Source organism: Papio anubis, chromosome 3, assembly GCF_008728515.1.
Source record: "Papio anubis isolate 15944 chromosome 3, Panubis1.0, whole genome shotgun sequence".
NCBI classification, from domain to species: domain Eukaryota; kingdom Metazoa; phylum Chordata; class Mammalia; order Primates; family Cercopithecidae; genus Papio; species Papio anubis.
In genome coordinates, this window is record NC_044978.1 from 33687511 (window position 1) to 33698565 (window position 11055).

Consider the following 11055-nt stretch of genomic DNA (forward strand, 5'->3'; position numbering starts at 1 on the left):
GGCAGGAAAATACAGCTGTCAGATTACCCATGTAAGTGATAAACACTGCATGACTCCTACACCACTGAAAATGAGTTTTAACACATGTTCTGCAGCAAAAATTCTTGAGACTTACAGTCACTGGCCAATTAGTATTTATCAAGGACAGTGAATGTAAATAGAAACATACCAAATGCCTTTTCACTGTGTACAAAATAGATGGTGACAACATGCAACTACTAATTTCCAGGACATGCTAAACAGATCCAATGTTAAGATAAAAATAACTAAACTGATTTTCCTCTGGTGTGATTTAGGTAGATAATCAAGGCCATAACATGCCAATGTGGAAAAATGTCCTAACCATCCCTAGGAATGAAGAAAACTAATAGGCAACAAAAGTGTAAAAAACCAGCTCTTCTTAGGACATTCTTTGCTTTCTTTTGGTCTTCCTCTTTCTATTTGAGCCCTGTATGGTTGCCCAATACGCCCTATTTAGGTCTCGTTTTCTTATCTATGCCCCACATACTGAGCCTTTCAGTTTCCTTTTTCTCTTTACTTTAAAAAGCTATGTCCAAGTGTCATGCTCTTGATTGAAGGCAGAAGACAACATAATAAAAGTAACCACTGCTGTTGGGCAACTAGGTTGTGCTGCTCTTCATGGTAAAACAGGTATCTTGTTGACTCTGGGAGATACTCCAAAAGATTACATCAACCCAAAGGAGATTTAGGCCATAGGGCAGGACCAAGTAGGAGAGCAATTTTTGTGGAAGGTGGCCTTGCAATATCCCTCATATACAGCTTTCTTGCTCTCAGCAGGCAAGTCATAAAGCCATAGGTGGTAACCAGTCTAGGTTAAGGTAAACTCTCATAGCTTCAAAGAGGAGGAGAAGGAGAAGAGAAGAAAAGCAGTGACTTTAATTAGGATAATTTGCTCTCCAATGTATAAACTCTTATAGGCATATCACAGCTCTCCTACATACCACTGCTGGATTTTTGTTAGCATAAGATCAAACAACAAGGGCTTATGAATTATTCCGAGCCAGTAACACAGAAAAGAAGCAGAAATAGATGCTGTGGTGTATTAAATTGTTATTTGGGATAGAGCTGGACAAGGAGGAATATGACTTACAATTAGTGACTGCAAATATTTTAAAACATTAAAAGAAATAGAATTTTACCCAAAGATGTTTGTTTTCACTGGGAAGCCTGCCTTTTGCTAATCATATTTATAAACGTATAGTGCTAATCTAATATATGAATATCTTGCTTTACAACTCGTGTACTGACAATTTTATTGCATTTACCCACATTTCCTTCAATGCTACATTTGTAATTCTCTAAATATTTCACATATAGTGCTAAAGATCTTGATATGACTTTATGCTCACAAATACACAATTTAAAAGTTCATGTTATACTATGGAATACTGAAATTCCTTGTCACATATTTTATTAACTTAATATTGTAATAAAAACCACATATCACTTAACTGCTTATAATGAGCATATTTGAAGCTGCAAAGTGATTGCAAATTGAAAACAATAAGCAGCTAAAAATTCCAGTGCATATACTGTCACACACCAAATAACAATGTTTCTGTCAGCTATGGACCGCACACACAATCATGTTCCCATATGATTATAATGGGGCTGAAAAACTCCCATTCCTTAGTGACTGGCAGCCATTGTAATGTCATAGCACATAACTAAAATGCTTGTGGAGATGTTCGTGCAGGCAAACCTACTGTGCTGCCAGCCATATAAAAGCATAGTACATACAATTATGTACAGTATATAAAACTCGATAGTGATAATAAAGTACTATTTTATTGGTTTATGTATTTACTATACTATACATTTATTTTTAGAGGGTACTAGTTTTACTTAAAAAAATAAGTTAAGTATAAAACAGCCTCAGGCAGTTTCTTCAGAAGGTATTCCGGAAGGCATTGTAATCATAGGCGAGGACTGCTCCATGCATGTTATTGTCCCTGAAGATCTTGCAGTGAGAAAAGATGTGGCAGTGGAAGACAGTGAAACTGAAGATCCTGACCTTGTGTAGCTCCAGGCTAAGGTGTGTGTTTTTGTCTTTATTTTTAATAAAAAAGCTTAAGACATAAAAAGAAATAAATTTTAAAAATAGAAAAAATCTGTTAGAATAAGCGTATAAAGAACAAAAATCCTAGACTTGTAATCCAACCCTTCTTTATTTTAAACATTTTTTTACAAGTATTCTCCATATAACTTCACTGTTCCAAGTAGGCTCATCATAGCACACCCTTCCTTCCTCCCTCCCTCCCTCCCTCCCTTCCTTCCTTCCTTCCTTCCTTCCTTCCTTCCTTCCTTCCTTCCTTCCCCTCCCCTCCCTCCCCTTTCTTTTTCTTTTCTTTCTGAGATGATGGAGTCTCCTCTCTGCTGTCTGTGCTGAGGGTCAATGGTAATCTTACTATTGTAACCTCCGGCCCTGTCAAGCAGTCTCTGCCTCGGCCTCCTGAGTAGCTGGAATTACAGGCACCTACCACCATGCCCGGCTAATTTTTTGTATTTTTAGTAGAGATGGGGTTTCACCATCTTGGCCAGGCTGGTCTTGAACTCCTGACCTCAGGTGATCCGACTGCCTCGGCTTCCCAAAGTGCTGGGATTGCAGGCGTGAGCCACCACGCCCGGCCATAGCACACATTTTCACTGAGTGCTTATGAGCCATTGAGCACTTGTATTCAATGACTGTGTATAAAATGGAGAACTAAACAGAAATGGTACCTCTTTCCACAAGTATCAGTATAATAGTAAAAATTCAGCAAGTAATTATTCATATCATAATAATTCTACAGAGGAAGCACAGTGCATTATAGGAAAACATAATAAGGCATGCAATTTAGGCTTGGAAGGTCGAGGAAAGGTTTTAAGCAGCAGAGCTTAGTTTGAGATCTGCAAGATGAGTAGGTGCGGACCTCACAAAGATTGAACAAGGGGAAACGAAAAGCTAGAAATGGAAAAGTGGTGTTCTCCACAAACAAATACTTCAAAGCTATGACTTGGGAAGGCTTAGCATTGCCCGTTCTGCCATACACAGGGCAAACATACACATACCAAATACACACACACAGCCCCAACACATCTGATCCCTGCAGTGAATCCTTTCCTTTCCTCTGTCTAGAATACTCTTCCTACTATTTGCCACATTTAAATCCTACAGGTCCTATGATGTCCAACATCCTGATCTTGTTTTAAAACCTCAGCTAAGTCTTAGATCTCCTCTGGAAAGCCTTACTCAATATTTCCATCTTACCAAACTCTCTTCCTTCTCCTAACTTCTTTAAAACTTATTAAAACTATTCTACAAATATTATGCTCATTGTTAAGTGCTGACATGTATAATTCTGAGACTATTTCTTGGTTTTGTTCATGCAGACTTTAAATTCCTTCAAGTCAAGGAGTGTGTGTCATAAACTTTGCTTTGTTATCTTCCTCAGTGACAAGCATAATCCATAATAAACTTTATTGAGAGAAGTACAAAATAGCAGCTGAGTCTCTAAGAAGAGTGTTATAAAATGTAAGACATAAAATAAGCTGAAGCTTACAAAAACAAGAAAACACGTCCTTTTAATTCTTGCTATGATTGCCAGATAAAGTGGTGGTGATGGCATTTTTACTAGATGTAGGAAGAGTGCACTGGATAAAGATATTCAAATCACAGTACATGAACAAACAGGCAGAACCACTCTGCTCTTGTTTTGTTTCATATCCATTCCTTAAGAAAATAATATCCATACTTATAAAAGTAGGACAAAACTAAAAATAACAAATTCAAGGCCCAGAATATAGAATGACATCAAATATTCTAAATGAGTTTAAATCCATTAATTTGGAGAAATTACACTACAAAATATTGAAAGCATACGTTGATAAGATAAAGGAATTGTTAAAGCAATCTGTAAAAATATTACAGTGAAGAGAAGTGTTGACAGAGTCCAACCATTACCTCAATTTTCAAAATTGGGAAGGTGGATTCCATCAGCTACAATTTAGAGAGCTGGACATTAATTGCAGGAACTATTCCAAAGAGATGATTAAAAACATGGCATGCAAGCATTCAAAATGTGAAGTGCTATTATCTACAAGCTAAAGAGAGGTCACAGGAACCTATCCTTATCAACTAACCTAGTTATCTCCTTTTGTTTTTAATAGCAGTTACTCGACATCTACTCTGCAGAAAGTAGAGACTCATTTCAGGGAGGAATTTGACCAAGTCTGTCTCAGTATACTCTCTTAAGCCACACAAAGGAATGTAAACTTCAAAGAGAATTATTGACTATATAACTGGTTGAACAGCCTGATAAAGAGGAATAATTTATGGACTAACGTAAAGCGGGAGTCTAACGTAAAGGAAGGTGTCTAGGAACATGCCAAAGGTAGTTCCAGTTCAGCATCGTAGATAGTTACTTGGATGAAGATGTTAATTATATCCTGCTAATTCCCCTAAATTGGTGAAAATGGCTAATCTGTATCAAGGACTCGGAATCCAAGAAGACCTTGACTTTCTGGAACAGCAGGCTAACTAAAGGTAACAAATTTAATTGCAGTAAGTATTTGTAAAAAGTCCCAAATCAAGTGGTCAAACAAAAAATTCGGTGGGGAAAAGAAGTGTATTTGCAGAAGAATGTGCAAAAAAGATACACAATTAAACAGTGTTGAATGGGTGAATAAAAAAGGGAGGGAAAGAGTAGAACAGATTTCAGGTTGATTTACTATATGATATCCAGAGAAGATAAATATATCAGAGGACAATCCTCTGTGTTCGACTCTGGGGATCATACTTTCATAAAAACAGAAGTGCATCCAAAAGAGAAAAGCCCTGGTAACACTGAGACTCTCAACTCATGGTAAATAAGCATGGGTTGAAGAAACTGATGATTATCTTAGACACTATTAAGAGTTGTTAGATGTAAAAGCATTTTGTATAATACTCTAAGGGGTAAAATTAAAGATATAAATATTATAGAGACAAATTCGATAGTTGAATATAAGAAAAGATTTCCTATGCTCAGAGCTGGTCAAGGAAATTCCTACTGTATTCAAGATGAGTGTTGACAAATAATTTGACAAAACTGACCTTAATATCCTCTGTGAATTAAAAAGTATGGTCCTCTGCTAAGAATGAAGAGTAGAGATAATCTGGGTAGACTAGAAAACCTGGAAAAAATCCAGAATATGTACCATGGAGAATTTGATATGAAATTAAGAAAGAATAAATAACTACATAGCACTGCTTAGTATCCTCTAAGCTGACATTGGAGTGAAGCAATTGCTAGTTGGCCACAAGATACAGCTATGTCTCTTTGTCCAGCTAAATCAACAGCAAGGGAGGTAAAGCAAACATTACAAGTGAAGCTGACATTGGGAAGGCAGGTTCTTGTAGGTCTAATGGCAAGAGATTTAAGGGTTGAAGCAGAGTTAAAATTGTTGGTGAAATAAATAACAGTTTACAAGCAATTCTGAAGAGGCTACAAACTATATGACAGACGAGCACATAAGGGTCTCTGTCACCAAGACCATAGCTCCATGTGGTAGCATCAAGGCATAAACAAGCCTTAATTCAAGAATGACAATGACAACAATGTTAAGCTCTTTAGACACCTACTATGCACCAAGCACTATAGATCCAACATTGGATATCGTTAAGGAGATTTGAATTTAGTGGGAGATGCAGACATTTAAACAGGTACTTTCAATGACATGTGACACAGCAAAAGAGGATAAATAGATCGGCTGAACCTAGAATAAAAAGTTCAGGATTAAGAAATGGGTCTGCCCCATTAGCTTCCCCCAAGAAGGTGTTCACTCTCAAAGCCACTGTCTCCTGTCGACTTCCTGCTAATTCTCAGTATGATGAGATAGAGGACTCGGTATGTGAGTTAATTAATTTGAGTTGGCCTCAATTTTATAAAAGGGAGGATTTGTTTTAATGAAACATTATTAATGGCCAGAAAACATGCCATATAAGAGAAGTTAGAAACTACAGGCTGTGAGGAACATTCTTGTGGCAAGGAAGAGCCTGCTCCAGAGTCTCTCAAGTTTTAAGACGTAGCCACTCTCTCCTACTGTGGGCTGAGAGGGAAGTCCGCTCTACAGCTCTTCCTTCACTCTTCCCAAATAACTCTGTTCATCCTCTGTAAGCCTTCGAGGCTATAGGAAGATGAAGCCTATTGGCATGAATCCAGGAAAGAAGAAAAAATACATATATAATAGGTAAGACATTTCAAAGTTCTGAAAGAAAATAAAAGGAGCAGATATGATTCAGGATAGCCAGGACATTACTTCACCCCAAGTAAATCAACTAGTAACTAAACATTGACAAAAGCTCTTCTTGTATCAAGTGAAGATGTAGACACCCAAAACAAACTATTGCAGAATGAATGTACATGGCCAAGAGACAAAAATATTTTTAATTATTGATCCTTTAGGAAAAAAATATTTGTTTCTACAAATGTGCAGAAAAGTAATAAATAGAAATGTTTAAGAAAAGTAGCTTGGGTAAATATGTTTATATGTTTAATGAACCAGTGTAGAAATCAGTGCCATCAAAATGGAATCTTCTCACAGATAAAAGCCAAGCAACTTCTTAGTGAATCTGACACAGAACAAGTATTCTGAATAACAACTTCCTCCAAAATTTTTTCCCGTTAGTGGACATACTTTTTGACTTGTATTATTGAAATATTGCTTTACCTTTCCCTTTCCCCTTACTTGTAGAGATTCGTTCTGATGGCTAATTTGATGTTTATTTAGTTCTATAAAAAGGTTAATTAGAAATTATGGGGGTACAGATCATGTTATTTTAAACTAACCTGAAAAGAAATAAATATTCTCCTCAGTCCACACTAATTAATTGTTAGCAAATGTAAATGCAGGATTTAATTTCCCTTGTATAGTTTCTGAAAAAATTCGAAGTCACACAATATCTCAATTTGTCAATAAAAGTGATGTTAGATACAGATTTAATTGTTTTCAATTTCATTTGAAAAATATCTATGACAAAATTCTTAAAATTCGGTCACAAAATATTTTATTGATTTATTTGTAATAGATATACTTTAATTTTAATATTATCACTTAAGTTTGTAGTGAAATATTAAAATAGCTTTTCAAAATGTCTTAAGAAAGATCCCTTAATAAGTCACAGTTGTAAGAGTTATAAGTACTAAGCATTGTGAAGTTTTCCATACTTTTTTAGTTTTTGGTATTGCCATAAATAAATAAAATATTTTTATATTTCCTTCCTCATTCTCTGAATGACAGAAAACTATTTTAATCATGTTATTTAATACCTGAATATCTAGAAGCAAGACCTTTAAGGGGCTACTTATATTTCATAAATTATGAGACATCATACAAATTATACTTTATATTTTGATTGGATTTCAAACACAAAATATGATTTTTATTTTCTGTCTTATAATAGAAAGCGATCTTACAATATAAAAGTATAAATATACCTTATAAATATAAATATAAGGTCATCTATTAATTACAAATTTCTACTAAATAAACTTCACAGACCTGTTTCCTAATACATAAAAATACATACATCTGGTCTATTTTATGTGAAATATTTAACTAATGTAACACCATTTAATTGTTCTAGAATTTTCCTTCTAGCCTATGTCTGCAGGCTGTACGTAGACAGCCTGTTGTTTTAAGAAGAAAAAATGTGGCTTACGTGTTTTTACCCCGTGGTCCTTAATTTTCTATTAGGGCACAGGTCCCTTTTGGATATTTGACTCTGTACTATCTCCCTTAAAATGCAGCCACTCTAATGTTTAAATACAATTTTAGGGACTTCACGGCCCCTTGAAGAAGATCCACAGACCCAGTTGTTTCATGGCTGAACAAAGCATAGACTGCATAGACAACTTACACTGAAGGAATAATAAAGCTTATATATATAACTTTCAGACAAATCAAGTGTTGCTTATTTTGGTTACATCGTTGCTATCATAACGTGTTGATTTTTTAGCACTGTACATAATAGGATACCTGAAATTATCACTCTTAAAGAAAAAAATATGTATAGCCATTTTAGGAAAAGCAACAGACCACTTCTACACTACGAACCAAGACCAAAAAAAATTACCTCAAGTGCTTCAACGCTTACCTATATGTAACACGAAAGTTTGATGTTCCTACAAAGACAGTCCTAGTAAGTGGCAGAGATGTAATGAAATCAAATCAATAATTCATTAAATAGGCATTTAGTGAAATCACCATAGGAGGACTGATCCTAAAATATCACTCTTGATACGTTATAAATGAAGTTCAAATGACATAAAAAAAAAATCTATTCTATTTAGAACTCAGCACTGCTTCCATAGGTTGAAAATCAAGTGCCTTCAACCAGTCATCGTTAAGTGAGCTGTACAATCTTCTGGCTTACTTCAGAAGATGTAAACTGTTTATGGAGTGCAAAATGAAAGAATAACCATGTGAAAATCAGTGAGCAAAGAAAGACGCACGAAATCCATAGCCTGAAATCACATGACCACATTGCAACGCAGCCCCTCACACCATTGTCACTGTCAGGCAGCTGGGGCGACAGGGTGCAGATAGGCGCGGAGACCGCGGTGGCCCCCTGCTCACGGTTTCTCCAAGAGCTGCAGTCCTAACGAAAACAGAAATGGGACTGCCAAGCAGTAAATCATTGTGTCTCTTTCGCACACACTGGCACACCTCAGGGAGCTGCTGGGCAGCCGCTGGAAGTTAGCCGGCTGCCTTCTCTGGGCAGCCCGGCGATCGCAGCGTTTGCTGTGGAGGAGGACGCGCCTCTTACCCACGCCGCAGCCGGCCGGGTGAAGTTGACCTGAAGCCTGCCGCCGCCTCCAGCCCTGCTGCCTCCGGGGTCCAGGCATCCCCCTGCTGCGCCCGCTCGCTTGCCTCCCGGCGCGCTGGAGGCCGCAGCGCTACATGGGGCTGGCGGGCTCTGCGGCCCGGGCGCCCTGGCCGTGGGAGAGCAGCGGCCCCAGCGCGCCCCGCGCGTTCTCACGGCCCGGCCCCGCGAGCGCAGCAGCCGGCGCGGCGCTGCCCGGCGCCCACCCCCGCCAGTGCTCCTCCTTCGGGCGCCGCGGGTCCCGAAGGGCCCCAGGCCCTGGGCCGGCCCCCCGGGCGTCGTCTCCTTTCCTCTCGCTCCTCCCCAGCGTGGGAACCCGGCCCTGGCTCCCTAGGGCTGGGCAGCTGGGAGCGTACGGAAGGTTTCTCAGGAGAGGAAGGAAACCCAGCCCAAGCCGGGGTCCCGGAAGAGGGACCGCCTGTCTGAAGAGCCCCGACCGCGTGGGGATGCAGAGACCACTTACTCGGTGGCTTCGCACACCTCGGGGCTGTGCTTGCGGATCTCTAGCAGCTCCAGGGTGCCCCTCGCAAATCCGCACTGCGAAGGGAGAAAGAGAGCGGGCGTCAGGGGTGGCAGGCGGTGAGCGGGAGAGGGGACCCTGCAGTGGCACCTGTGGGTCCCCGCGCGCGTGCACCCTGGGCACTCGCGGCAGCGGCACTTACGCTTGGGTCGCTCGTGTCTACCTGCTCAACAGGCTGGGCGGGACGCTGCGTGCCTCGGAAACTGTATCGCCCGCGTCGCTCCCAGACAGTCCTCCTTGCCTTTGTCTCTCTGTGTCTATCTATGTCTCCCTCTTTGATCACCCCAAAGGAACCCTTGCAGTTCCTTTCCATAAGCCATTCGATTTTTTCAAACCTCTCCCCGCCTCCTCCCCTTCTCTGCACCGAAAGACTGAAAAAGAAAGTAGCAGCGAAAACGCACCATGGTGAGATCACGCAGGGCTGGGGTCCCTAGGCTCCTCCAGGCGCTCCCTCCCCCACAGGTGTCCTCCGCCTGGGTTTGTTCCAGACTGCTCGCTGCTCTAGCGCAGGAAAAGTGTAGGAAAACTCTGCACTGAAACCTGCTTCTGGAAAACTGACTCTGCGCTGAGTCCCACCCACCAGGCTCAGACTAGGGCAGGGGAACTGAGTCCTGGTCTCTGCAGCCGCCCAATCGCCATACCAGCAATTACTGTGTGGAGACAGAGACCTGGGGCAGGGGACCAAAATAATAAAAAAAAAAAAGAGAGAAAGGCAAAAATTGGAGGGGACTCCAGGAAAATTTGGCCCACTTAAAAAGAAAAACAAAAACATGTCTTCTCCACTATGCACTGGTCCAGAGAAACTGTAGTTTTCCACAGTTAAAAACTCCAACATTTCTGCTGGGAAGTTGACATCTGTGCTGATGACATTCTTGTCCTGGTTTTCAGATTTGAAGCCAATCTACTCATTTGCAGATGCAATTTTATGGTTACAGAGATTTTACATATTTTCAGTAAGGTCTGGCTTTTGCCTGGTTCAATGCATTTAGTTCTATTTGTTACCGATGTGTGTGTTATGATACTATGCTTTTAGTCACCTTTCTGACTTAAAAAAATCCCATCATGCTGTTCCGTTGTGAATTAACAATTAATTATGATCTTTATGTGATCCCTTTTCAATTCAGTTCAATTCATGGTTATCTTCCTCTTTTATATCTTCCCCAAATACACCATCTAATCTGGTCCCATTTTAAGCTCATCACATTTGCAGACTTTCTCCCAGTCTTGCATACTGTGCTTGCCTCATAGTGAACATTAATCAGAATCAGGAAAAAAAATACATTTAAATAAGTCAGGAACAGTTAAGAAAGTCAACAATGTAAGCACAGGTAGCCACAGAAACTTTTGCCTTCCTGCCATCTCAGAAACTTCTCTTCCTCTACATTTAACCCATGATACTCTCTTAGATCAGCAGGACATTTTTACTAAGAATATTTAGAACTTCAGATGTAGAAGAAAACTTTAAAAAAATACACAGTAATTCATTAGTAAAAGGAAGAGGGAAGTCATACTATTTTTAAGTAGATTAAATGCTACAAACATTCAGAAGAAAATGAGATAGTGTCTGACAGCGTTCATAAAGGAGCAGTATTAGAGATAGGACTTGAAGGATTGGTCATATTTGAAAAAAGATAAAATAGAGGACGTTTTTGTTGTTTTTGCTTTTTTC

The 11055-nt window shown here is 39.5% G+C and overlaps 1 protein-coding gene across 11 annotated transcripts in view; it reads right to left on the reverse strand.

Annotated features, from left to right (window-relative positions):
• The window catches only part of GUCY1A1 (guanylate cyclase 1 soluble subunit alpha 1), a 69141-nt gene extending 59098 nt beyond the window's left edge, over positions 1 to 10043 (reverse strand). For 3 of the 11 annotated variants that reach the window (XM_031664209.1, XM_031664203.1, XM_031664207.1), the window contains exons 1-2: positions 9788 to 9895; positions 9330 to 9403 (exon numbers count right to left, since the gene is read on the reverse strand). The gene's annotated coding sequence lies outside the window, so the exon portion shown is untranslated. Of the gene's footprint in view, positions 1 to 8809; positions 9109 to 9329; positions 9404 to 9528 lie in introns of those variants that run through there. The other 8 variants (XM_031664204.1, XM_031664208.1, XM_031664200.1 and 5 more) reach the window with 5 other exon arrangements.
• Between the last annotated feature and the right edge of the window lie 1012 nt (positions 10044 to 11055).